General features: G+C 37.1%; 1 protein-coding gene and 1 long non-coding RNA gene across 2 annotated transcripts in view; one reads left to right on the top strand and one right to left on the bottom strand.

The window, feature by feature from the left end:
* The window catches only part of LOC110382677 (hemicentin-2), a 317734-nt gene that overhangs the window by 40726 nt on the left and 250186 nt on the right, over window positions 1-26822 (bottom strand). The window lies entirely within an intron of this gene.
* Window positions 2434-12265, top strand: LOC135118304 (uncharacterized). Its single transcript, XR_010277493.1, has 2 exons — window positions 2434-3615; window positions 11344-12265. It is a non-coding gene; the product is annotated as an uncharacterized LOC135118304 (long non-coding RNA).

Here is a 26822-nt window from a genome sequence, read left to right as displayed (position 1 = left end):
TTCACACACCTTGTTATAAACCTACAAAACGCAATGAATCAAGTATTTGATTTTCTATTAAAACTTGCCAAGTAACATAATTAAAAAGTAACTATTTTTAACTGAGCTATGTGTATGGAACTTGGTACTTATTTAGATCTCACTTCTTTTATAGGCGAAGCATTCCCATATTATCGAACTTGGCAGTCTTTCACATTTTTGTTTTGGGTGGGATTTCATTTATTTTTGTAAGGTTGTTTATTTTATTTTTTTCTTATGATGAAGTCAGTTAAAGAAATGTCTCATTTATACTATCTTTCAGATTTTTTAATATGCACTATGTTTCTTACAAAGAAATGAACTAGATTAACTAAATGGACTAGATTTACCAACTGACTGACATGACATGTTATCATATATTATGTTCGTGGATCAAAGTTACACATTCGTTATTTTCGAAAATGATTCACACTTGGCCGTTTTCAGATTTTTACTTTACTTTGACTAAATACAAACCTTTGTAACGAATTTCAGATTTCAGATCGACCAGACGACCATTCGAAGATACATTATATAAATATAGATAAAAGTTCGTTTTAGTTCCTTAGGGGTATAAATTTATACCGGGTGTAAAACACCTTCATTATTTTGAAACCGACTCACACTTGGCCATTTTCAGATTTTTCCCTTTACCTTGACATAAAGACCTACCTCCATGCCAAATTTCAAGTCAATACGACCATTGGAAGTGGTTTAGGTTTTTGATGAGTGAGTCAGTCAGTCAGTCAGTCAGTGAGTGTATAATAAAAATAGCGATTTTCTGACGTCAATATCTCAAGACCTACAGTAGGTATATTAATGAAATTTTGTATTTTAGATAAGTGAGGAGGTCTCAACAGATACTAGAAATTTGATATTCGTAAATAAAATAGATTTTGAGTTACAGGGGAATTTGGCCCGAAATGGTTCGTGTAATATAGCCCACGGCCGGTGTGTCGCTTTTTTGCTCGAACTTGGCGGACACACTGCCGTGTGTCTAGATTGAACCTTTATCGAAGTAGTTTATTTTTATTTTTAAATACACATTTTCGCAATTCCAAATTTGAATCTCCACACACACACAGAGAACACAAAATCATGACGCGTAAAATTCTCATAGAATAATTTCCTTGAATAAGAATCGGCCGTCCTTAGCTCGCAGCTAGAGTGGACACAAGTACTACCTACTTTTTTGCGCTCAACTGAGCAAAAGAGTTGCAACTAGCACAAGTACATGTCAAGGAAAGTAGTCCTTTGGACTCCCTACGAAGAGTTGAGGAGACTTAGAAAAGGATTCCGTCGCTGGAAATTAAAGAAATGTGAATGCGCGACGTTATTTTGTACTTTATTTTGTAACTGTATATTATTTTTTATGGTAAGTCTTCTAGTGGTCTTAAGTACCATCAATGTTACTTTTTGATAATTTACTTTATCAAAAAGATTTAATATATTTTTATTATATGTTTTATCATATTTTCTCAAAAATTGCCACATCTGTAATAAGAAACTTCTTATTTTGAAGTCGTTTAAAATCCACATTCATTAAAGATCATGTACCTATGTAGATATTTTCGTATAATCTTCAACCTCAGCTGTCAGATAACATCATACCAAATCTTTATTCCCAAGTTTTACAGAACGAATTGTACCTTCTACATATCACTTTTATGATCGCAAAGAGTCGAGATCTGTCACAAACGTCAACGTCAAAGTCAATGTCATTTCTGTTTGCGAACAGATTTTGACATAATAGGTTAATACACGATAACTTCAAAGAGGTTGAATAAGATGAATGTGGGAAGCATAATCTTATCTCTTCATTTGATAAGTAATCATGAAAGGGAATTTTATAATTCTCAGTAGGAATATCTTATTATGATGCTTCCTGGTTTTCTGAAAGCCAGCGCATAATTTTAAAAATAAGTAAGCTATCTCTAACAGTTATGATAGATCAAGTTTGTGTGTTTGTGTTTTTAATAGGTATGATATGATATACATATATTTAAAAGAGGTCCTATGTAGGAGAACCGCTAAGTATAGGAATTATCGGACCAAAAAATAGGCACCTTACGGCCAGCTGCTTTTTATTTGGTAAATAAAAGGTCTAGAATTCTGAGAATATCAACATCAGTCTATACTGTCGAAAAACCTCTAGCTACTGCATCTAACTAGTACTAACCAGTAAAAGCCAGTCACGTCAAAGTCCCTTCTAAGAATTGATGGCTGAAATTCTGGTGCCCTGAAAATATTTTACTCCCCTTTTAGAATAGTGTACCGGCTTACGATTCCAAGAATAAATGGAAGTAATCACGAAACTTCTTTTCCAACATAAACATAGGGAAAAGTTCCAATTTCCTTAGTTTTTGGACCTTGTATTTTTAGGCCCGGCCGTATTTTCTATAGGCAGATGTAAGGTTTGGATATATTTTAGATATCTAATTTCATATGTTATAATTTTTAATAGTAAAATAATTTGTTCAATTGATTCACCAAACGAAATAATTTAAAAATGACATTTTCCGTTTGGAGGTAACAGCTAGCAACACTTGGCAAATGGCGGGATTCTGAGCGGAGCACCGTACCGTGCGGTCGTGCAAGCGAGATTGTGTTGAAAAGAATAAAGATTGATAGTCTGTTGAAAGTGTTGACGTTTTCTTGGAGAGGAGTCCTATACCTTGGAGTGGAGTTCTTACATTTCAGAAGTGGGATACAGCGCAAATACTGCGTAAGTACACGTCTTCTATTTTTGTTTAGATTATGCGTTAGCCATTTGAATTTGGAATTGACGTATTGGATATTTTAAATAAATTATTATTTTTATACCAATTTGGTGGGCAAATTCACGTGAAAAGGTTTATGTATTTCAAGGCACACCAACAACTTATTTACAATTGCTTACGCATATATAAGTTTACAATTGTTAGTCCTGTGTAAATAAGTCAGTTACAGGTGTGCACAATGCTCACAGAGAATAGTGTGATCGGTTGCCAAAAAGCCTAGCCCTTAAGCCAATAGGTTGGCATAGAATTAATTTAATTTCAATGTTTTTGTGTCTAAGTTATTATTTATTTGGTGGTTAAAAATACAGATACCATGCCGTTCTCTAAGATGATTTTTTTTTTTGGTTAAACCACGTTTTTACGAAAGTACCCTCAAATAATTTTAATCCTCGTTTTTATAAAACCACCCAAAAAACAAAATATATAGCTCAATAGATAGCTAATTTGGCACAACTGGGTATATAAAAGGGTGTGATTTCTCAGTTATTTTTACGATCAGAGATACCGTTTCCAAGATATTTACGATTTTGTCTATTCATCTAAGTATCCTATTATTTTGCTATTGTGAATAGATCTAACGTGAGTTATTTTTATGTGAGTTGCCAGACCAGATAATGGATGCCACCGGCAGCTGGACTCAGCACAGGCTGGAGATGCCGGAAAGAGAGTCGCCGCGAAGCAACCACACTGGCAGTCGAAGCGGAAGTCGCAGTCGACGTCTGGGAGAGCAAGAGAGGAGCGCGAGCCAGCAAAGATCAGCGCCGCACTGCCACGATGGGCACCAGGATGTCAACCAGAAACAGCAACCATCACGAAGGTTATGTAGTCCAGTTTTTACTACTAACGATCTTTTAATGCTACTAAATTCCGTTAAACGTGTACCGTCGCGTCGCCGTCTCAACCCATGGCTCAAGGCGCACCATCGAAACATTTCGATTTTAAAAACATATTGAATGATTTTAATCCGACTACTAAAAATCAACGCATGGATATTTGGCTTAGAAAGGTGAACGAGTGCGCCTCGGCCGATGGTTGGGACGACAAATGACGATACTTTTGCTATGCAGGAGCTGCAGGGATTGGCCAAACTTGATATGAGAGTTTAAACTCTAAACGATTTACGTGGCGGGAGTGTCAGGAGAAATTACTTAGTGCATTCCTTGTGAACAAATTATGGTCAAACCCTGGAGGACATGCTTAATAACTTCCCTGTCCCATGAGTCATATGTGATACACACCGATTGTCTTACTATTGTGTCTGCTTGGTGGAGAGTGAAGTGGTTAAACGTAGAAGTAGATGCTACGAACGAACCTATTTATGATTTATTATTATGAAAAACTTGCTGAATCAGTGCGATATCACGGGAAAAGATATCACGGGAGCTGTAGATTACATTAGCATTACCCACAGAATCAGTGATCGGACTGTGAAATCTAATGCACTTGCTTTGCGAGATGCTTGACCAGTTACTTCAGTCCTTGATTAACAATAAAGAATTTTAATTGTAAGCAGAAGAAGGACATCCTTACCTTCAGTGTCCTAAGCCTTTTATCCGATGCTATAAATGGAAAAGTAGGTCACAAAACCGACAACTGTTTCAGTAAACAGGATAGATCTGAGCTTTTTTTTTTTTTATTTGTGTCAACATGTGTGTAACTTCGTTTAAAAAAAAAAACACAAAACACGACAATTCTTTGAACGTTTAATAACAAAAATCAAACTTTCAGTTATGTGACTTTTAATGCACATCGGATATAATTTTTTTAAATATTAAGCTATAATAAAAATATATTTCTGCAGTGATCCCTAGTTATGAATCAAAATTCAATTCCTGTCCATCGAGCGAAAACAGAACAAAACAGTGTTTTATAAAGAATTTTAAATATTTTTTTTTTTGTTTAAAATAGAAAACAGGGACAGTCATACCACTGAACGCCTGAAAAGGATAAAGCTTCATCTACATGGACGCTATTATTATAATTATGTAATATTCCAGATCAACATTTAATAATAATCAAGAAATACTATATCTTTTCAATAATGGAACAAATAATTACAAAAATATTGTACCTCGTTTACATAAAGATTGTAAACATGAATAAAATAAAATTGATCCCCACAGAAAACGATTATTCTGAATTTCTGAAACAACATCACTGTTTCCATGTAAGCTTAACTTTATAGGATCAGTCATGTTGTGACTTTGAGCTCAGCCCGTATGTGACCATAGATTTGGTCACAAAACGGAAGTCACATTTTCATACTTGCCGATTAGAAAGAAAATTATAAATAATTATTTGTGGTTCTTTTCCATTTGATGTCATTTTAAAAGTAACCGAAAGAAATGGCAGTTTCTAGAAATAAACAGCAATCACATATCTGAACATAAATTCCGTTCTTGTACAACAAAACGTCTACGTTCCTCAAAGTCCTTTTGACTTTAATAGTAAAGTAAAGTAAAACGCAGTAGTATGTTTAAGTAGTGCCTGTTTCAAAGTATTAGGACCCAAAAATTGTGGCTTAAAGTACTATAAAATGCGGTCACAATACTGAATGTTCAGGGTGGATCAAAATTTTATACGTTTTTTATGTAAATAAGCCAGAATATTACAAATAACCTATTAATATTTTTATAAAATGATTATCGATATTTTGTTTTCTTTTATTGATGCGAGATAAGGAATTGTCCATAAATTGATTTTTGTCATTGATTGTTTACTATCAAGTGGGTACCAAGATTTTATTCCTTAGAAATGTCAAAAGGTTAATATTTATGTTTACTTACTTCCTTTTATGTATTGTTAAGTATTGTTAGTTATCCATGATATTCCTTTGAATTCGAATGAAGTCTTTAGATTAAGATGACACATGTAATTGATTGAGTAATGATGATCTTTTGAATTATGCGAGAAATGAATGGTTCACTATTTAGATTGAGTGTCTGTGAGAGGTGAAGGGTTCACATGACAATCAATTTTCAGTTGGATGTGACCTTGCGATAAATGAATGACTCGTTTTGCTCATATAAATGTGAGAAATGAAGGGTTCACATTTTATATTCTCGCGAGAAACGAAAGTTTCGTGGGAGCATAAATTATTAAGTAAGGCTGTAAATAGTTTATTGTCTCAAAAAAGATACACACAAGAGAAAACACACATCAGTGATTACAATTTTCACATGTACAATAATTTCGTTGAACACTGGTACCCAAAGTAAGATTTAACTTGTGGTATGGGTACAGGGGCTCTCGTTATTAATTTCCACAGATAGTTAACGTGAAAGTTAATCGTAGTGAATCGTAGATTAGATGTAGAAATAGTATGGTGGGATCGCTGGGTTCCGTGGATCTAGGTTTAACATGAGTTGAGGTAAACGCGGTTGTTTCTTGCAAGGTCGTTAACGATAATTTGTTAGACACACAAATTCTTATCGGGCAGTTTACCGAGCAGCCACTTCTAGTTATTTAGAAGGATTTAAATGAGCTTAAATTCTCAAACCACCGAAATGTTCGGATGATAGCAATAATGATAAAACGGTTACAGTCAGTAACTCTTTTAAAGTAGAGTCACCGTTTCACGCACTCCATTTAGACCACTTGGGGCCTTTTGTGAAGTCAACATTGGGGTATACTCACATACTGGTGGTAGCTGATGTTTTAACAATATCGTATTTATTAGAGCCGTTAGGAACACTAATACACAGAATGTTATCAAGGTCTTAAATGATATATTTGATACTTTTAGGACGCCCATCCGTTTAATAAGTAATCGCCGTAGTTGTTTTACTTCACATGCGTTTAAAAGGCTTTATCTGGATAAGGGCGTGAAAAATGTTTGAACGCGGTGGCTTATCCGCGCTCAGACGGACGAGTGGAGCGATATGGTCGCGCCAAATTGGAGGCATTAAAGGCGCAAAACGTGGGCAGTGACGAAAGAGAATGGGATAGTAAGATGGGGAAAATCCAGTGGGGTCATAATGATAGCTTGCAGAAGACCATAGGTCCGAGGAGGTGAATGAATGGTGAAATGAATCCCATATTAAACGAAGTAGCCCAGGCTAATGATGTTGATCATGATATTGAATTAGTATTATGATAAGAGTGGAAAGCAGGCTGGAATTTATAGTAAAGGATTTGGTCAAGTTACTAAAATGAATTTGCAGAATGACGGTAAAAGTTTAAAGCTTTTAGAGTTACGAAGATCTTAGGCAACAACAGGTAGAGACTGGTTCCTGTCCTAGTACTTGAGCGTACGCGTACGCCTAGTGTGTGCGCAACGCTGCCGTGGCTGTGGATTGAATGCGTCTTTTGATTCATGCGGAGTCACTGGGGGTGAACGATGACGGCATTGATTGAGTGTATAAATCGAGTAATGATGGTAGTGGTGATGAAATGTAGATAAGCGTTTTAAAAGATATAATATTATGTGATTATTTATTGCGAAACAGATGTATAGATTAGATTAAATTAGTTATTTTCTTATAATACATTCACAGATTATTTTGATTTAATTGTTTTTACCGGATACTTCGCTCCTCCCACCGAATAATATCGTAATGTGACATAACGATGCTTTTTGTTTTATTGCATATTCGTCATGTACATACTCTTTTACACCTTGTAAATTTTTTTCACATTTTTCCTATAAGTATATTACAAACTAGAATTTTTATAATAACCATAGCATTATTATTCGGTTACAGATTTATTGTGCTTATTTACGTGAATACCATCACTAGTAGTGATTACGGGTAGCGCTGCAAATAAGATTTTCAATTTGTTACAATAACGATATTATTCGAGTAAGAACAGGAAACTCATTTTATAGTAAAATATTCTAACAATACTATTCCTGTAGACATTTTATTTTTAAATTATGGTAATGCTAGTTACTATTAAATTATATTTAAAAAAAAACTAACAATTACTTTTGCAATAGTTTACCGAGGCGATGTTTACACTCAACATACGATTACTGTATTATCTATTACCGCGAGCTACATGCAATACGCATCGCTTTCTTTTTTTCTAATGATAAAGAAAGGGATAGAATAATACTGAGTACGCGGCACGTGCTGCCTAGTCGCCGTGTTTGTTTACTTTAAATCAGTACCGGACAATAATTTCGTGGTGAAGTGTTGCGATAAATAATGTTGCTGTTTTAATTGCAATAAATACGAGTTTACTTAAATATAAAGCGATTTTCTGTTTTAAATTAATATCTATAGAGTTAATTGTATAGATTAAGAATAAAGTGTCATCAAAACACTGCAAAAATTAAAAAGTTTGTTTTGAAAAATCCCCGAGCTAGACGAATGTTGGATTTGTTGAATTATTCTGGTCCTCATCATCAGCCTATCGCAGTCCACTGCTGGACATAGGCCTCTCCAAGTGCACGCCACTGAGATCGACTTTCGGCTTCTCGCATCCAGCTCCTGCCAGCCGTCTTGCGCAAGTCATCACACCACCGTGTCTGAGGACGTCCTACACTACGTTTGCCGAGGCGTGGTCTCCACTCTAGAACTCGTTTACCCCAACGGTTATCGGTTCTTCGGCTAATATGGCCAGCCCACTGCCACTTCAGCTTGCTGATTCGGTGGGCTATGTCGATGACCTTGGTTCTCTGACGGATTACCTCATTTCTGATGCGATCCCTCAGAGAAATGCCGAGCATAGCCCTTTCCATAGCCCGCTGAGCGACTTTAAACTTGTGAACCAGCCGTACCGACAGTGTCCACGTTTCGGCTCCGTAAGTCATGACGGGTAGGACGCACTGATTGAAGACTTTGTCTTTAGGCACTGTGGGATCGACGATGTTAGGACTCGACGTAGCTTCCCAAATGCAGCCCAACCCAACTGAATTCTCCTATTCACCTCGTCCTCAAAGTTGTTTCTACCTAACTGCAATGTCTGCCCGAGGTATACATATTTCCGAGTAACTTCGAGAACGGCGCCGTGTATCGCAATCGGTCCCGGCAAGTTCATCCGTAGGCCGATGCGTAGAGAAGATTCAGCCAGGTCGTTCAGCATCTGTTGTAGGTCCTGCAGCGTTTCCGCCATGATGACGATATCGTCAGCAAATTGCAAGTGAGAGATGTGTTCGCCATTGATTTTGATGCCGCGTCCTTTCCAGTTCAGCGTCTTGAACATATCCTCCATTGCATTAGTGAACAGTTTCGGGGAAATAACATCCCCTTGTCTCCTCGATGCAACGGTAACGGGCCTTGTTTGCTGATTCTGTACTTGGACGGACATTGTAGCGGCTTCGTAGAGACATCTCATCACTTGGATGTATCTCCAATCTACTTGACAACGCTGCAGGGACTCCAGAACAGACCAGATTTTAACCGAGTCAAAGGCCTTCTCATAGTCCACAAATGCTAGACACAGGGGCTGTTATACTCTTCGGTCTTCTGTATAATCTGCCGCACTGTGTGGATGTGGTCTATGGTGCCGTATCCGCTCCGAAACCCAGCCTGCTCCGGTGGTTGGAATTCGTCGAGTCTTCGCGCAAGTCGGTTCGTGATCACTCTTGATAACAGCTTATAGACGTGGCTTAGGAGGGAAATGGGTCGATAGTTCTTCAGCTGGGTTTTGTCTCCCTTTTTGAAGAACATGACGACAACACTCCTACTCCACGCCTCTGGAGTTCTCCCTTCAAACAGGACGGCATTAAAAAGCTTCTGGAGCTCCCCCAGTAAGGGGTTTCCTCCTGCTTTTAATAGCTCTGTTGTAATGCCATCCTCGCCAGGGGCTTTTCCATTTTTGAGCTGTCTCAGAGCGATCTCGATTTCGCCACTACTGACTTCTGGCAGGTCTTCGGTGAAATGGCGTGTTAATGTAGCTCTAGAATCCTCATTTCCGAGATCAGGTCGAGATGCATGCGATGCGTATAACCGGCCATAGAAATTTTCCACTTCCGAAAGGACTGCCGGCACCGAAGAAACGACTTCTCCACTTGTTGTGGTCAGCTTCGTCAAGTGGCTTCTTCCAAGAGATTGTACGAACACCTTTGACCCCCGATTCAGCTCAATTGCTCTTTCAATGACAAGAGTATTGGAGCACCGGAGGTCGCGTCGTACGTGCTTGTTGATCTCTTGGTTTAGACCCCGCTTAGCTGACGAAGTGACAGGCGGGTTTTCACGTCGTTTCTTCATAAGCCCTAATGTCTCTTCCGAAAGCTTTGATTTCTTGCCCTTACGCTGCATGTTACAGAATCTCGAACCTTCCTCCCTGAGGATCCGAACCACATATTCATGGTTCTGGTTCACGTCTGTTGTGGTTTCCACGGCGGCAAATCGGTTCTCCAGATTTGACTGGAACGTTTCAGATCCTGTCATGGTTTGGAGCAGTGTTGGTCGGAGCCTGGCCTTCATCAGACGGAAACGTTCGGCCTTGAAGTTGATATTCAGAGAGCCTCGGTCTAGCATCAAAACGTCAATACGAATCAATATTTAATACTCAATATAACTACTCATTTTTTAAACCAAAGAAAGATTTATGTGTGGCACCTTTCTACAGCTTAAAGAGGCTCTATTGAAATAGGGCGCTGTTTACTAAAGTTCATAATTATGGAAGAACAATGAGGAATCAAATACATATCATTTTATTCGGATGGTTGCGCGGGCCAAAATAAAAACCGGTATGTGTTTGCACTTTATCTATATGCCATAAAAAAGGCTATATAGAAAATATTACCCACCGTTTTTTTGAAACTGGTCACAGTCAAAACGAGGGTGACCAGTCTAAAACCAGCATACTCTGAACCAATTGCGGTCAGCAAAGCTCTGCTAGAAGATTTACTCAGCTTATGCAGAACTGAAGCCCACTATCATTCGTTCCGAAGCTGTAATGACAACCAGCTTCGGATTCTGATAGTGACGATGACAATGACAGAGACTAAATTATTGTACTAAGGTGTTTATGAAAGATCGGACAGATCTAATCATAGTTTGGTTTGTAATTTTTTTTTTAACAAATGATTATGTTTTTTCATTTTATTAATAAACAGTTTCCTTTTATCACAAAGTCATAGTTTTATTGAGATTTATATTTCTAATAAATTGATATTACTTGATAGTTAATTGAAAAATAAAATAGTAATAAAACAATAATTTAATATATAATATGCATTATATCGGCAAAAAATCCAGGTACAATCTATTACTGTTTATGTTTGGTTGTCTTTGTTTAATGAATACCATTGTAGTATACTATTATTGTGCACGCTTTCTGCTTGTTCTTACGCGAATAATATCGTAATGTTGTTTTCCGAAATAATATTTTTCTAGCGTTTCCAGTAAAATTTATTTTCTTAAATAACTTCGTTCTAATAAAATAAACAGTAAATAAATTTGTTTAGAATGATTCTATAAATAAATAGCTTTTATTTGATATATAAATCATTCTCTTATGTTGCACAGTTTTTCCAATAATCGTAAAAAAACACTGTTTTATTTTTCCTGTAAAATTTGAATTTATTGATAACGATATTATTCGGTGGGAGGAGCGACTTGTTCATTGTATGAATTTAGTATTGTTACAGATATCGCTCCTCGACTCTAAGAAGTGATTGGTTTAAAGATTCGAGAGAGAAATTCGTCACGAGTCGTCGAGAATTGACTGGTTTGAAGCACATGCAGATGAGTTTTTGGTGTAAGTCCTTTAGAAATGAATGGTTAAAGGCATTCTAGTTTCTCCTTCAGAAATGAATGGTTGAAGGAGTTCGTCTAGTTGAAACCCTCAGAAATGAATGGTTGAGGGATAGGAAGTCCTCGAGAATTGATTGGTTCGAGGCACATGATGAGTTTATGTTGTAATTCCTTCAGAAATGAATGGTTGAAGGAGTTAGCATTAGTGTCCTGACTGTGGTGTCTCAATCAATATATTTATGCCAATATAATATATGTAAGGCTTATTAATGTTAATGATTATTTCACAGATACAGTGTTGTTTTTTTTGCTTTAATTTTTGTGATATAATTTGAAACGATGTTGAATTGTATAAGTTGTAATTCAATTATAATTAAATTGTAATAGACAGCTGTGTTGCTGGGAAGTTTGTTCTTCGCCACTTCTTCTTCCCAGCCATAACACTAGGAAGTGGTGAAAGGGGGGCGTTTTGGGGGTGCTGTCCTTTTATGAATTTTGTAAAATATCGCTATTGGCCAAGTGTAAGGTTATATAGCCCACCTAGTACGTGTATGGGGACATACACGAGGTCAGGATGGACGAGTGTAAGGTTTGGATATATTTTAGATATCTAATTTCATATGTTATAATTTTTAATAGTAAAATAATTTGTTCAATTGATTCACCAAACGAAATAATTTAAAAATGACATTTTCCGTTTGGAGGTAACAGCTAGCAACACTTGGCAAATGGCGGGATTCTGAGCGGAGCACCGTACCGTGCGGTCGTGCAAGCGAGATTGTGTTGAAAAGAATAAAGATTGATAGTCTGTTGAAAGTGTTGACGTTTTCTTGGAGAGGAGTCCTATACCTTGGAGTGGAGTTCTTACACAGATTTATCACTGTTTTTGTTTCGTAACTGCTTGATTTTCGAACGTGAGGATTTGAATTTGAATATTAGTGAAACTGCCAGTCATATTTTGAGCCGTTCTCTGGATTAAAGAAGTTTTGTTCGTTTATTGAGACCTTTATAAGAACTGATAAGCTTAAAATGAATATGTGATGATAATGATAAGTATGAAAGTATAATGGTTTATATGGCTTTATAAAGATCACAGTCATATTTAATGCAAGCATATTAATATTTGTTGATTCATTAGCCTTTTTAAGTCACTACAGTACCTGTCCAAACAGCTAATCGCTTTACTAATAAACCAATCACTACATACTCACACACACAAACAAAACAAAATAACAAAAGCGCATCACGATCCTTTACAAAAATGGTTAAAACACATCCAAGAAGTTCAAATAATAAATCGGCCAATGTAACAGGGGGATAAGTGACGTCTTTGCCATCCGGACATCCGTATGTCCGGGCGTTCTTACCCGTCCAGTGTCCGGATACAATGAGACAATGTACTGAGAAAACCGTACTGTATTTGTGTTAGCCCGGACACAGTTTATCTGTACTTCGCTGTTCTTTTAAGTGATTTAAAATGTTCTTTAAGTCTTTGTAAAATATTGTTGAGCTTGCTTTCTTTAGAAGTAGTTTGTTAAGACGTACCTAATTAATCTATAAGAGGGTAAATAGAAGTGTTTTGTACTGAGTGCATTTTATAAAATTTTGTATAGTTATCGGCACGAATCTTGAGCTCTGACCTTCACCTGCGCAGAATTAATTTATTGGGTCCTTTTTGTGGTATGAAGTGAGGCGCGGGAGCGGACTTAAGCGGTGATTGGCCCGCAGTGATTAGTTCTTTGCTAATAAATCACTTCTGCGCAGATGTAGGTCAGAGCTCAAGATTCGTGCCGATAACTATACCAAAATGGCTTATTTATATTGAATTTATAGCTAATTAGCTGTACAGTCCACTAGTCAATTAATTTATAGCTTCTCTTCTCCTGTGTTAAGTTTATGCATGTTATTGACATAAGCAACGAAACGTCAGCGTCAATGCCTTTAGGCATGTACTCCAATAAGCTTGATCAGGTTACAATTACAGAGTAATTAGATTCGTAATTATCGAGGTAGATTAACGTGGAATTAGTACGTATTAGCCAGAAGTCAACCAGTTTAGAACATCTACTATCTGCTAAACATTTGTTTAAAGATGTTACTTGTAGGATAACGGCAGACAGAGAAGAATTGAAGAATACTTCCTGCTCCGATAAAAATTAAAAAAGGGATAAGTGTCGAAGATGATGATGATGAAATATTAATAGAAAGTGTCTCAGGAGCAATGTCAAGTATCAAAATAACCATAACATGCTCATGTTTAAGAAAAACAAGAGAATAAGGATAAAGCATGCTAAATAAAATAAATATTTAAATGTCCTGCGAGGGATTTCAAACTACTTAAGACTTCAAAGAAACAAATCCCCTTTCTAACTTAACTACTCTATCGTCGAAACAATCTTACGTTCCCAGAACATCCCGAATTCCAATCTCATATCATGAAACATGCATGCCAACTAAACGTCTATGGACGTTATTATTGAATATCCCCAGTACTGGTTATAAATCATGCTAAGAATTGTAGAAATATTAATAACCTACAAAGGTCTCGACGACCTCACTATGCCGGACTGCCGAACCTGAGGTCCCGGGTTCGATTCAAGGTTCGGTCGACAGTTTTGTGATGAACATGCTTGTTGGCCGTTGGCTGGGTGTTAACATGTGTATGTAGCTATATGCAGTTTATCAGTTGTGTAATCACCCATAACACAAGTTAATTAATAACTTATCAGGGGGCTAACCGACCGTCTGTAAAAAGGTGTCCCGACATACTCAAGATGACTTCAATGATACAAATCCTCTTTACATATTACTTACTACTCTATCTGCGAAACAATCTTACGTTCCCAGAACATGCCGAATTCCAATCTCATATCATGAAACATGCATGCCAACTAAACGTCTATGGACGTTATTATTGAATATCCCCAGTACTGGTTTGCTTGCAATGGAAATCGGTCCTGAGCGTCGCGGAAACGTTATTAATTTCCGAATGTCGCACCGTGTCGGGTACGTACGTTTTGAGGCGGTTTTGGCTATGTGAGAATGAAATATGGTCTTGTCTTGTTTCGTTTGGTTTTGTTGGTTATGTTTCTTATGTATTGGGATTGCAATATTTAAGATTATGCTGGAGCTAGACAAAGAGGATATACATCAAGTTTTCATTACAGGAAAGGAAAATTTAAGGCCTTTTTGTGAGTGAATGATAGAACTCATCTTACAAGCTTTTGTAAATGCCATAAATGTCACTCTTAACAGGCTTTATTAGGCTTGGCATAAGCAACAGTATAACAAATAATATCCGGATGGCTAAGTAACTCGGTTAAGCAGGCCAGATTAGCAGACTCTCATGTAAAATACTGGTAGGTACTCTGCTGCGTCTGATTAGAATAGGAGCAGACCCCAACACACTCACAAAAAGGCCGCACAATTGATGATTTAGGTAAACTATTCATAAAAATACTTCGCCGTGTTTTGACACAGTCAGTAACTAAAATCAGTAACTAAAATGAATGCGCACATTAGCTTTAATCCCAGCATTACAAGTCAACTTAAAATGTTCATCACGATAGTCACGGCGTCAGTTCCAGTTGGATCCATAATCTTGTTTAGAAACCTTTCCAGTGCGAACGTGTTCGAATAAATCCTATTTCGTTACTGTGACGTTGGCATCCCTGAAAATACCCAAAATTTGACTATTCAGTTCAGACGTACAGGAAATCGAGTTAAGCACTTCTAATTTAGCTTTGATGTTTAGACATCGTCCGTGTTGATGTTATTTTGAATGTAGAATTCTGTGTTAGGGGTGTAGTTTGATATTTTGATAATAAAATACATTTCTATAAAAATAAAATTTTAAAGTCACTGATTGATTCAGCAATAATGCCCCATTTTGGCGTCATCATCGTCAGAATAATTATTTTTGTAGGTCCATTTCAAGGTGCTCCATAGCTTTCCTCTATATTGAATGAACACTTTTTCAAGGAACTAACTTATCAGACTTGGAAATCAGCACTTGGCGTTTATCAACGACGACGACCAGTATTGTTTTGAAATACATTGGCATAAAACCTCCACAGTACATTGTAAGATTTTCAAAATTATTGTAAGGTAAACTCACATTTATGAGTTTTTTATTGTTTCAAGTAAAACAAAATAAAGTAGCATGTCCAATACAAATGCGAAAGTTTTAGTGTGCTCTGACCCCGCGGTTCAACCATTAATTAACTTTTGCGCTACGTGTCGCGGTTTCTATTCGGGCACAGAACCAATAGTTTTATAGCCCAAAAATAACGGGTTTAGGGCCTAAAATCACAGTGTGTTAGGAAACCTACTATTTACAAAATAGACGCTCTTTTTGACACGCGCAAAAATATGGTTTAACTTACTTAACCAATTGTGATACGGTTTTGAGATAAAAACTAAGAAGAACCTTATGCGAACCTCTCGAATAGCTCTCTATTATCAAGGTACAATCTAGCAGAGATACTAACAGTTTCTGAAATAGCTCTAAAATTCTGTAGTACCTCGAACCTCGCTTATTTTACTAACGACACTATGTAAATAAGGTAATCAACACACCTAATCCAATCTTTTTGTCGTCGTACCAAATTGCTCAAAAACGATATTACTCCCAAACTGCAAGCACAAACTGGCAAAAAGCTTAATAAAGTACCGATATCGCAAAAGGAAATGGCTCCACTTCTATTCAAAAACGTTGCTAACCCAAATTGAACTTTGACTATGGTATTATAAAGTCCAATTTGCATCGTCATTTATTATCCAAAGTTGGGATCTGAGGACGGTAGTGGGACATCATTTGAATAATTAAAAAGCGGCTTTATCTATTTATTCAGTTTCTCCCAAAAGTTGTCGAGTTGCATTGTGTCCAATCTATAGGCGAATTTGAGGGTGCTTTAGTTCGCAACAGCGCTGCTTTTCTCTGGAGGGCTTTTGACAGAAGTGGGCTTTGCAGCCGTCAAAATAGATTCCACTGTATTTGCGAAATGTAAAAATGTTTTTAGATTTTTATTTGTTGTGAAATTATCCTCATGCTAGTTCCTAGAAAAAGTAAAAAGGCTTAGAGGATTTCAGAATCCTCGGTTTTCAATTACCTGTGTTTTGTTTTGATGACAATAAAATTATGAGCGTATGTCTGCATTGTCCTTGTGTTAACTTTCATGTTTTTCCAATTAGAAAGAGCGTTGGATTTCAATCATGTATTTTAGATTTTATTCCTAGAATTTAAAATGCAGAATTAGTATATAGTGAAATTTTGCTTTGAAGTTTTCTTTATTATTTTGTTCTCTTTGTGAGTACAAGCACTCTATTGGCACCTTAGAGCGCGACTCGATAATCGATACAAAGCTTACGAACTAGAAATTTTTTATCGAAAATAGAGTTTAACAAATGCCTTTTTATTGTAGTCTGGAAAAAATCTGACTTCTTATGAAAAAATATGACTCCCTAATATATATCTTTGAATCGTAAAGAATGTTTAATAATTGTGTTATAATTACATAGCTCCTCATAAGTTCTATGTTGCAGGTTATCCCAGGAGAAGAAAGACCAGAAAGAGAAAAACCCAAAACAGAAGCTGCAACAGACCACCAAATCCATATCTCATTCCAAAAACCAATCCAAGATGATCACGACTAAAACCCTGTCCAAGACTAAGATAGCTTAAGTATCTCGTTCGTACAGTTGCGTTCAGAATATAAAATGGTTGCACGTACACCAAACATTGGTTCGCAAACACTTCGTTTAACCATGTACGGTAAACAATTGGAGGCTTGGTACGGTGGACGCTGGTCTGTTTACTAGATCGGTTGGTTAAGATTTTCATGTTTGTGTTGCGACGGTACTCCTTTAGTGAAATTCCGATTTGTAACTTGCAACACGTCACGTTGCACGTTATTTTTGGGAGTTCTTGGAATCGGTTTGGGTTCGTTGTTTAGTTTATTGGTGTATCGGTTGTGTGTTTGTGTTTGTCTGTTAACGAAACTTGTTTGGTTGTACTGTAGGAGTATCGCAAAACCAGTAGTGAGACTAGTGTAGATCCAATTTGCATCAAGTCAGTCCTTTGCATCAAAAAATCTGTTGATAGCAATATAGGTAGATGTAATATTTGTTTTGTCTTCAATGTGTTTGAAGAACTTAATAGAGACCAAATTAGTATAGTGAAATGAATAAAAAATATTGTAAGACTGTAAGCCCTGTCGGTTAATCCACATTTTCTTTTTGCCTACAATTAAGAGTTCTTAATGGCGCATACTCCATTTCCTTCTAAACATTCTCAACTCTTGTTGAGAGAAATGAAACTCAACTGAATACTGTAACAAATATTGTATATTAATAAAAGGCACTGTGCGTATGTCGAGCGGTAAGGCGCATGCCGCTGCCTGCGCTGCCTGTGGCCGAATGTGCTCGGCGCCGCCGTCCGTCGCTCGCGATGGCCGCCGTGGTCCCCCCGCGCCCCGCTGTACTCGACGCGTTCCGTTGCACAGCGTATTGGGCGCGTTCATCCTCCGGGCCGTTGAATGTATTCAACCTTGGTGCACCGGTAAGGGGCACAATTTATTAATTGCCCTTTTGATTGTGCCGGTGGAAGTGTAGATATCCGCCACCCTGGAGATCTCGTCGCCTCCGGGGTAAAGTTTGGTGACGCGACCCATGCGCCAGTGGAGAGGCATTAACTTGTCTTCCTTCAGGATGACGAGGTCCCCGACATCGATGGTTGAGGTGTCCCTTCTCCACTTCGCCCGGTTCTGAAGCTCCGCCATGTACTCCATCCGCCACCTCTCCCAAAAGGCCTGTCTCAGCTGCTCGAGGGCTTTGTATCTGTTGGTTTTACAATTCTGGGCGGGCGCTGAAGGCACTGACATCAGCGGCCGTCCGATTAGAAAGTGCCCGGGGGTTAAAGGAGTGGTATCCATGGGATCTGATGACAGAGGGGAAAGGGGTCTGGAGTTAAGAATTGCCTCTATTTGGGTGAAGAGCGTCCCTAATTCTTCAAATGTGAGTGAGGCATTGCCTACAACACGTTTAAGATGAAATTTTGCGGATTTTACACCGGCCTCCCAAATCCCACCAAAATGTGGAGAGTATGCGGGTATAAATTTGAATTTAATTGCCTCATTGGCTGCATAGTCTGATACCGCCTGAACGCTGGACTGTATAACCCTACCCAACTCATTGTCAGCGCCAACGAAGTTCTTTCCATTGTCACAATGTATAGAATAAGGCTTGCCACGACGCGACACAAATCTACGCAGACATGATATGAAGGCTTCGGTTGTTAAATCACTCACAGCTTCTAAATGTATGGCTTTAGTTACTAAACATACAAATACACATAAATAAGCCTTACTGATACGGTTACCTCTACCCTTTTTGGAGGAAATCATAAAAGGTCCAGCAAAGTCAATTCCACAAGAATTAAATGGAAAGTCTGGGTTGACTCTAACACTTGGTAAGTCACCCATTAAAGGTTGTGCAGTTTGACCTTTCATTCTAGTACAAACTACACACTGCCTAACTATAGTGCGGGCTAAGACCCTACCACCTAGTGGCCAAAATCTCTCACGTACTGATGCCAGGAGCAACTGTGGACCTGCATGCATAAGATGTAAATGCTCATATCTCATCAAAAGTTTAGTAAAGTGGTGTTTAGAGTCCAGTAAAATAGGGTGTTTTTTGTCATACTGACAATCAGACTGTCTTAGTCTGCCACCTACTCTAATTAAACCATTAGTATCTAAAATAGGATTTAAGGGTAACAACTTACTTTTGTGATGCAGTTTTATTCCCTCTTTAATGTGCTTTATGTCCTTTGCAAACGATTCTGATTGGCTAACCTTAAGTAATAGTGTTAAAGAGTTCTCCAGTTCATTAGCTTGCAAAGGTCCATTTAATTTTAACACTTTTTTACAATTATTAATAAAGCGTAAAACATATGCGTAAATTCTTTTAAGTCTACTGTAACTAGAATACCTTTCAAATTGTACTAAATTATTTTTAGTTATGTCTACATCTGAGACTAATACTTTGACCTCTGGTAAGTTTTGAATTATAGTGTTAGGTTGAATAGGCCAATAACCTTCTTCCTGCTTTAGGAATGAAGGACCTTCCCACCACAAAGATGATGACTGTAAATGCTGTGGGTCAATGCCCCTTGAAGCTAAATCTGCAGGGTTAAAGTTGGTTGGAACATGCTTCCATATAAACGCTTTGGTCATATCATTAATTCTATTGACTCTATTACGTACAAACGTTTGTAAGACTTTATTTTTAGTTTTAAGCCAACCAAGTACAACTGTGGAATCAGTCCACATATATTGTTTTGTAATATTACATGGTACATTTTGTAATACTTTCTCACTAAGTTGAGCACCTAAGAGAGCTGCACATAACTCTAACCGTGGGATAGTGAGTTCTTTAATTGGAGCAACTCTAGTTTTTGCACACAATAATTTAACTGTAATATTATGTTTACTATCTTGGGAACGTAAATAAACACATGCTCCATATGCTTGCTGACTTGCATCTACAAAGCAATGTAACTCCGCTGACTGGGTTTCCAAGTTTTCACCCAATACATACCGGGGTATTGTAATATTAGAAAAATGATGTAAATTTTGTATGAAATTAAACCAATTTTTTGCATAAGGCTCAGGTACGGGATCATCCCAATCTAATTTTGCAATCCACAATTGCTGGAGTAAAATTTTAGCTTTAATTACACAACAACTAACTAACCCCAGGGGATCAAAAACTTTACATGTGGTGGAAATAATCACACGTTTGGTAACCTTTGAAGCCAACTCAATATCATTAGGAAAATGCAGCTCATCAGTCATTGGTGACCATTTCAGACCTAAGACATTAGCGTTGTCATGAAAGTTAAGACAATTAGATGATGATTCTGATTTGTCACTAAGTATATGAGAGTTAGTTCTAAATTTTCGTAGAGGGAAACATGCTGAATTTAATATTTCAGTAACATTTGAATAAATATATTTTAATTCCTCTTCCGTAGAGGCTCCTGTATTTAAATCATCGATGTAGAAATCATTTTTAATGACATTTGCAATAATTTTATCCTGACATTTATCAGCCAGCTCAACTAAACACCTTGTAGCTAAGAAGGGGGCTGAAGCCATCCCATATGTTAAAGTGTTGAGCTGTAAAATTTTTAAAGGTTGATTGGTTTGGTCCCTCCACAAAATTAGCTGAAGGTGCCGCTGTGATTTATTCAAAATCACTTGACGGTACATTTTTTCGACATCTCCAGTTAAAACAAATTTATGTACCCTAAAACGAATAAGAATAGATATTAAGTCGTTCTGTACTGTTGGGCCAATAGCCTGTATATCGTTCAGAGATTTCCCTGAACTTGTTTTAACCGAAGCATCAAAGACTACTCTCAGTTTGGTGGTATCATGTTGTTCCCGAATTACACAATGATGCGGTAAGTAACAACCAAACTTAGGCCTTTCTATTTCGCTTAAATGCCCTAACTTACTGTATTCTTGTATAAATTCACTATATTGTTTCTTAAGCTTCTCATTTTTATTTAATTTCTTTTCTAGGTTCAAGAAACGTTTAACTGCTGTAGGAAATGAATTTCCAAGTGCCTGCTCCGGGGCTTCCGTAAGTGGCATCATTACAGAAAATCTACCATCTGCTAAACGACTAGTGTTTTTATTAAAATGAGATTCACAATACTGTTCATCAACTGAATAATTATTATTAGAGTCTGTAGGCAATTCTTCTACCTCCCAGAACCCTTTAACTAAATTATGGAGGTCTTGAAGCGACCCTAATTTATTATTTTTAACTAAATTACAATGTACATTTTGGTTAAAATAAGTTGTACCTATGGGGCCAGCAACTAACCAACCTAGGCTACTCTCCTGCAATACAGGTTTGTTTAATCCTAACACTATTCTATTATTATTTACAATATCAAAAAAGTGGTCCGCACCAATTAATATATCAACTTCAGCTGGCACATAAAACAAAGGGTCTGCCAGTACTACCCCAATGGGCAACCCCAAGTGTTCAGCATCCACCTGAACACCAGGTAAGTTCCCTGTAATTTTAGGAATTACCAGACAATTAACACTTTTATTAAATGAACTTACCCTAGACTTAATTTTTATATTACAATATTCTTTAATTTTACAAGCTGCATTGTTTATCCCACTAACATTAAAAGAATTAATTTGTGTAGCTTGTAACCCTAACCTTTCCTTCAGGTTATTTGTTATAAATGATGACTGGCTACCAGTATCCAACAACACACGCACAAGCTGAGTATTATTGTTGTGTATATTAACTACTTCAACTTGTGCAGTACATAACAAAACATGGCCTGGTGAATGAGCTGACAAACTAACAGGAATAGTTGGTGGCTGAGTGGATTCTGTACTTTCTGTGGCTACGTTAGTAATTGTACTGTTGCTATGTAACAATGAATTATGTTTTTCATTACAAGACCGGCAAAAACTATTCAATTTACATTCTGAATTGTTGTGATCACTACGAAGACAGTTGATACACAGGTTATGCTTAGCCACTTCTAACAGCCTATCCTTTAAGCTCAAAGCCTTGAATTTATTACATTTATGTACATAATGCGCTTTATTACAGATAACACATGTTTTTGTTTTTGAATCAGGTAATGTAGTTGTTAATGATTTAATAGACTTATTATCCTTACTATGAGTAGAGTTTTTATTTTCATAATACCTACTACCATTAGCAGTCTCTAAGACATTTGCTCTATTATCTAAAAACTTTATAAATTCTTCAAGAGAAGGTAGGTGACTTAAATGACCTTTGTGTTCTTCCCATTTACTTTTAGTTCTAGGGTCTAACTTGGCTGACACCAAGAATATAACTAAAGGATCCCAACCAGTTGTAGATATGTCTAATATATTTAAAGAATGTAAATTTTTTTGAATTTGATCCATCACATATCTTAGCGCTTTAAAAGATTCCTTTTGGATTGGATTGATATTAGTTAATGCCTGTAAGTGATTATTTATAAGAATATTTTTGTTATTAAACCTATCACATAAAGACTTCCATGCAACTTGATAGTTTGCAGCGGTAAAGTCTATGGACCTAACTATATTACAAGCGCTACCGACTAATGAATTTCTTAAATAATGAAATTTATTTATTAATGGTATGGACTCATTATTATTTATTAAAGAATCAAATGTGTCTCTGTACTCTAACCACTTAGAATAGTTGCCATCAAATGTAGGCAAATTAATAGTTGGTAATTTGACAGAATTGTTCATTTTACTACAACTTGAATGAAATGACTCAGACTTATTTTCTTTACTACTTTCTGAATTTAAACTTATCAATTCTTGTGTAAAAGAAATCATGGAATAAAATTCACTTTCTGTAGAGTCTCGCTCTAACATTTGTTGATCTAAATTTTGATCAATTTCTTCTATTTGAGATTGAACACTATCAAATTTAGACAATAACTCTTGTAGCTGTGTGAGTCGCAAAGATAGCTCTCTCACTTCTAAAGGACTAAGGCTAGAGGCTTTACTACCAACTTGGTATTTATCAATAAACTGTTTGAATATAGTAAGTCTACTACGTATTCCACCACGTCTACGGACCAACAATTTAAAGTCTGTACTCTCCCCATAGGGAGAGGCAACCGTATCTTGCGCCATGATGAAATAAAAACACTAGTAAACTACGCACAAACAATGAGTTGAGTAACCCCGTAAAAATAGCCACTTAGTGAAATAAAAATGTGCAATCCAACCGGTAACCAATCCAGCAGTCAGGCGGCACAAACCATGCAGCCGCCGCGAAGCCGTTGCCCGCTGCCGCTGAGCTCGCTAACACAGCACGTAGCAGCAACAGCAGCGCGCCCCGGACGCAGCGAAGCACTGAAGCACGTGGTCACTTAGGTAGCACGTGGGTCGCACGCCAGGAACGCTGGAATGTTCGGCATAAAGCTTTGAATTGCATGCAAAATACGGAATGTATTATTATTCCGAAGCTTATAAGCTAACCTTTGTGGTCAGTAAATAGTTTTAGGTTATTAGAAACCAATGGTATGTTCTCGAACTTCCGAGAATTTCATGCGGCGAACATATAAATTTTAGCTTAAGCCGAGCATGGGAGGTACATAAAATAAAGTCCTGTCACGGTCGCCAGATGTTGAGAGAAATGAAACTCAACTGAATACTGTAACAAATATTGTATATTAATAAAAGGCACTGTGCGTATGTCGAGCGGTAAGGCGCATGCCGCTGCCTGCGCTGCCTGTGGCCGAATGTGCTCGGCGCCGCCGTCCGTCGCTCGCGATGGCCGCCGTGGTCCCCCCGCGCCCCGCTGTACTCGACGCGTTCCGTTGCACAGCGTATTGGGCGCGTTCAACTCTCATTCACAACCTCTTTTTCCACTGCAATCCAAGACTACAACAAAAGCCACCTGATCATAATCTTATCTAAAACTCCCATACTCGTACATATGACCTTGTAGTGTCCCCAAGGAAATCTCCTCATGTCCCAGCTTGTCACGCGTGAAATATGAAAGGCTTGACGGTGAGTAATGCTAGTTTCATCTGGATGAGCCCAACGATCCCCCGGATTAAGTCAGACATGTTATTATTACGTTTGTGTGAGTTTCTGCTTAATTTTCGCGTTGAATTTTTGAAGGCGTTATGCGTATGTCTTGGTGAGATTTTGCGTTGAGATTTGAGTGGATTAATTTGACAATTAAACTGTTTTGCACCCGTGGGAGAATGGTTCTTCTGGTAATGGTTTTTGAGTCTTTTATAAGCAGATGTTAGGAAGAGTTTTTTTTGTAGATATTTTTATTCATAACTTTAGTAAGGCATAATTATGTAAGCAACCAGTTGCTTTCGGAAATGCCAATAGAGATCACCTGTAAGTATTTATTCCTATAGATTTAAGACACACAAGTTTCAATGAGAATTGTACCATATTGTATCTGTAAATAAGTTAGAAGCTACTCATGTTTACAACGCCCCACACGCAGATAGACATTGAAAAACAACGGTCCAATGTACCCCAGTAGAACAAAATTACTGTCCGTAATAATAAATGTAGGCTTTCGAAGAATTTTCGAACAGTCCCTAGCAAGAATACGGGACAAGGAAGCAAGAAAACTAATACAAGACGCATTCGGAATATTTTTGCTGAAGTCCAAGTAAAAGTAGAAACGGAAATAATGATCGTCTAGAAATCGTTCTGAGAGAGAATAGAGTGTAATAAATATACGTCTTTATTGTGCTATCAAAAGACAACATTTGATAGCTCGAAATAAAATGACAGTTGATTAGTTGGTCTTCATAATTTTATTGCTATCACAATAGTTTATTGTCTTGTTCTATATCGACAATATTATTGTTCATCTTGATTATCTGAGCTTGAAATAGCAGCATTCAAACTTGAACTTGTACTTGTTGATCATATTTTGGAGTTGTTCGAATCATATTAGTGTCCATTTTTTTTTCTACAAATATAATGAGAGATCTTACGAAACTTTAAACTAGTTCCTTGGTTACAAAGAGTGCATCTCATGCAGAAGAACCGGCAAGAAACTCCTTAGACACTCTTTTAAAAGTGATGATTGGTTAACACCCAAAAACACTCGATAACAATTCTGATCATCAGCTCCCAAATAAATAACAGCTCCCATCCTAATCAAGGAGACATCACATAAAATCCACAGTACATACTATGGATACAGCAAATATTTTTCCACCATTTATCCTAGCGGGCAAACACGGCCATCCCCTGTGTAATTCCATTATGGATGGACTTGCCCGTCCTGTATTATTCAACGTCTCTCGAATCTTTGTGTAAAGATTCTTGTATTTCTGTTTTAATATTAGCCTGTTTACTAAGGAAATTGCCAGCTATATCTTAGTTGGAACTGTCGGCCTTATCTGGTTGTCACTTTGTGTTTTTGAAATTTTTATGCGGTCTCTGAGCGAAATTATGTTCCTTGATTGATGGGGAATATAAACTTTGTTGGAATTTAACCGAGTTGCGGTCTCTTGAGTGTTATGATGGTGTTATAAAGAATGCAGGTGGCTTATATTTGGCAGGGAGTTTCAGAGCTCGTTTTTATGGTTTTGGACGAAATGAATCTATTCTTGTAAGTATGGAAGTGGTCGTAAAGTCGGTATTGGGAATTCTTGGTGATGAAATAGCGTGGGAGTGCTGTTATAATGCGATGTTATTTTTAGACAGATTTAGACACGAATTTTACGAAAGGTTTATGTTTCAAGTAACAAAATTAGTGCTGAATTTTGGTTGAAAGATTTTTGTTTTGTTAAGTAATTTAATGAACCCGTTGGTTTGTTGTATTTTGATATCATTTCCGAGAAATATTTCAATAGTAATGGTTCTCGCTACGTCGTGTGTACGTTTGAAATATTTTTCCAAGAATACTAAAATTCAACACAAATTACGAATAGAACTAATTTCATCAAAATAACACAACTCAAGTATAAATTACTGTATCTATTAATATTATAAAGCTGAACACTTTGTTTGAAGGCTCTAATTTTAGGAAGTGTTTACCCGGGTGTGCTAAATAGTTCTTAAGGAATTCGGGTGAAACCGCTGACGGAAATTAAACGCAACTAAATCAAAGCTGCCGACAATTCCTGTGATTAGCATAATAAGATTACACATTACAATGGTCGTATTACAATCTAACCATTGATTATTGTTGAACCAATCATGTGTAGGGTGGCCTAACTACTCTATTAGTAAATTACAGGACTGGATGTACATAATTATATTATACTAGCTGTTGAACGTGGTTTCACCCGCGTCCTGAGGCATTTACTTCATGTATTTTTTGCTGTCCTGGTAAATAGTGAACGATAGCGTCGATGCTTTGCCCGCGCTATGGGGAAACTTCTTCCCGTACCTGGATAGCCTATGTTCAGAGCAGATAATATAGACTGTATAGACAGCGAAAGAATTATTCTAATCTGTAAGCCTGTTCGTGTCAATAAATAAACAAACATATAAACAATCCAATGTTTCCTCTTAATATATTGGTATATATAGATATAACACTAAATAGAATATTATTGTGTTTGATTGGACTGATTCGTGTGTGATTTGCGGATGGTTGGCCAATTTGAGCAATTTTGGTTACGATTGTAAATGTACTGTCTTGTTTGATATTATTTACTTCAAAGACAAGAGTACTTTGATCAGGATGTAATTGTATTATTTTCATTATTAGCAAACACAAAAGCTGTGTATTTTGCAGGGCCTTTGTGTTAACATTGCCTTTTTCCGTAGGGAATGTCTGTAGATTGAAATTTTGTACCTTGGAATGTAAA

Source organism: Helicoverpa armigera, chromosome 20, assembly GCF_030705265.1.
Source record: "Helicoverpa armigera isolate CAAS_96S chromosome 20, ASM3070526v1, whole genome shotgun sequence".
Taxonomy (NCBI): domain Eukaryota; kingdom Metazoa; phylum Arthropoda; class Insecta; order Lepidoptera; family Noctuidae; genus Helicoverpa; species Helicoverpa armigera.
This window is presented reverse-complemented; position numbering and strand designations above follow the sequence as displayed.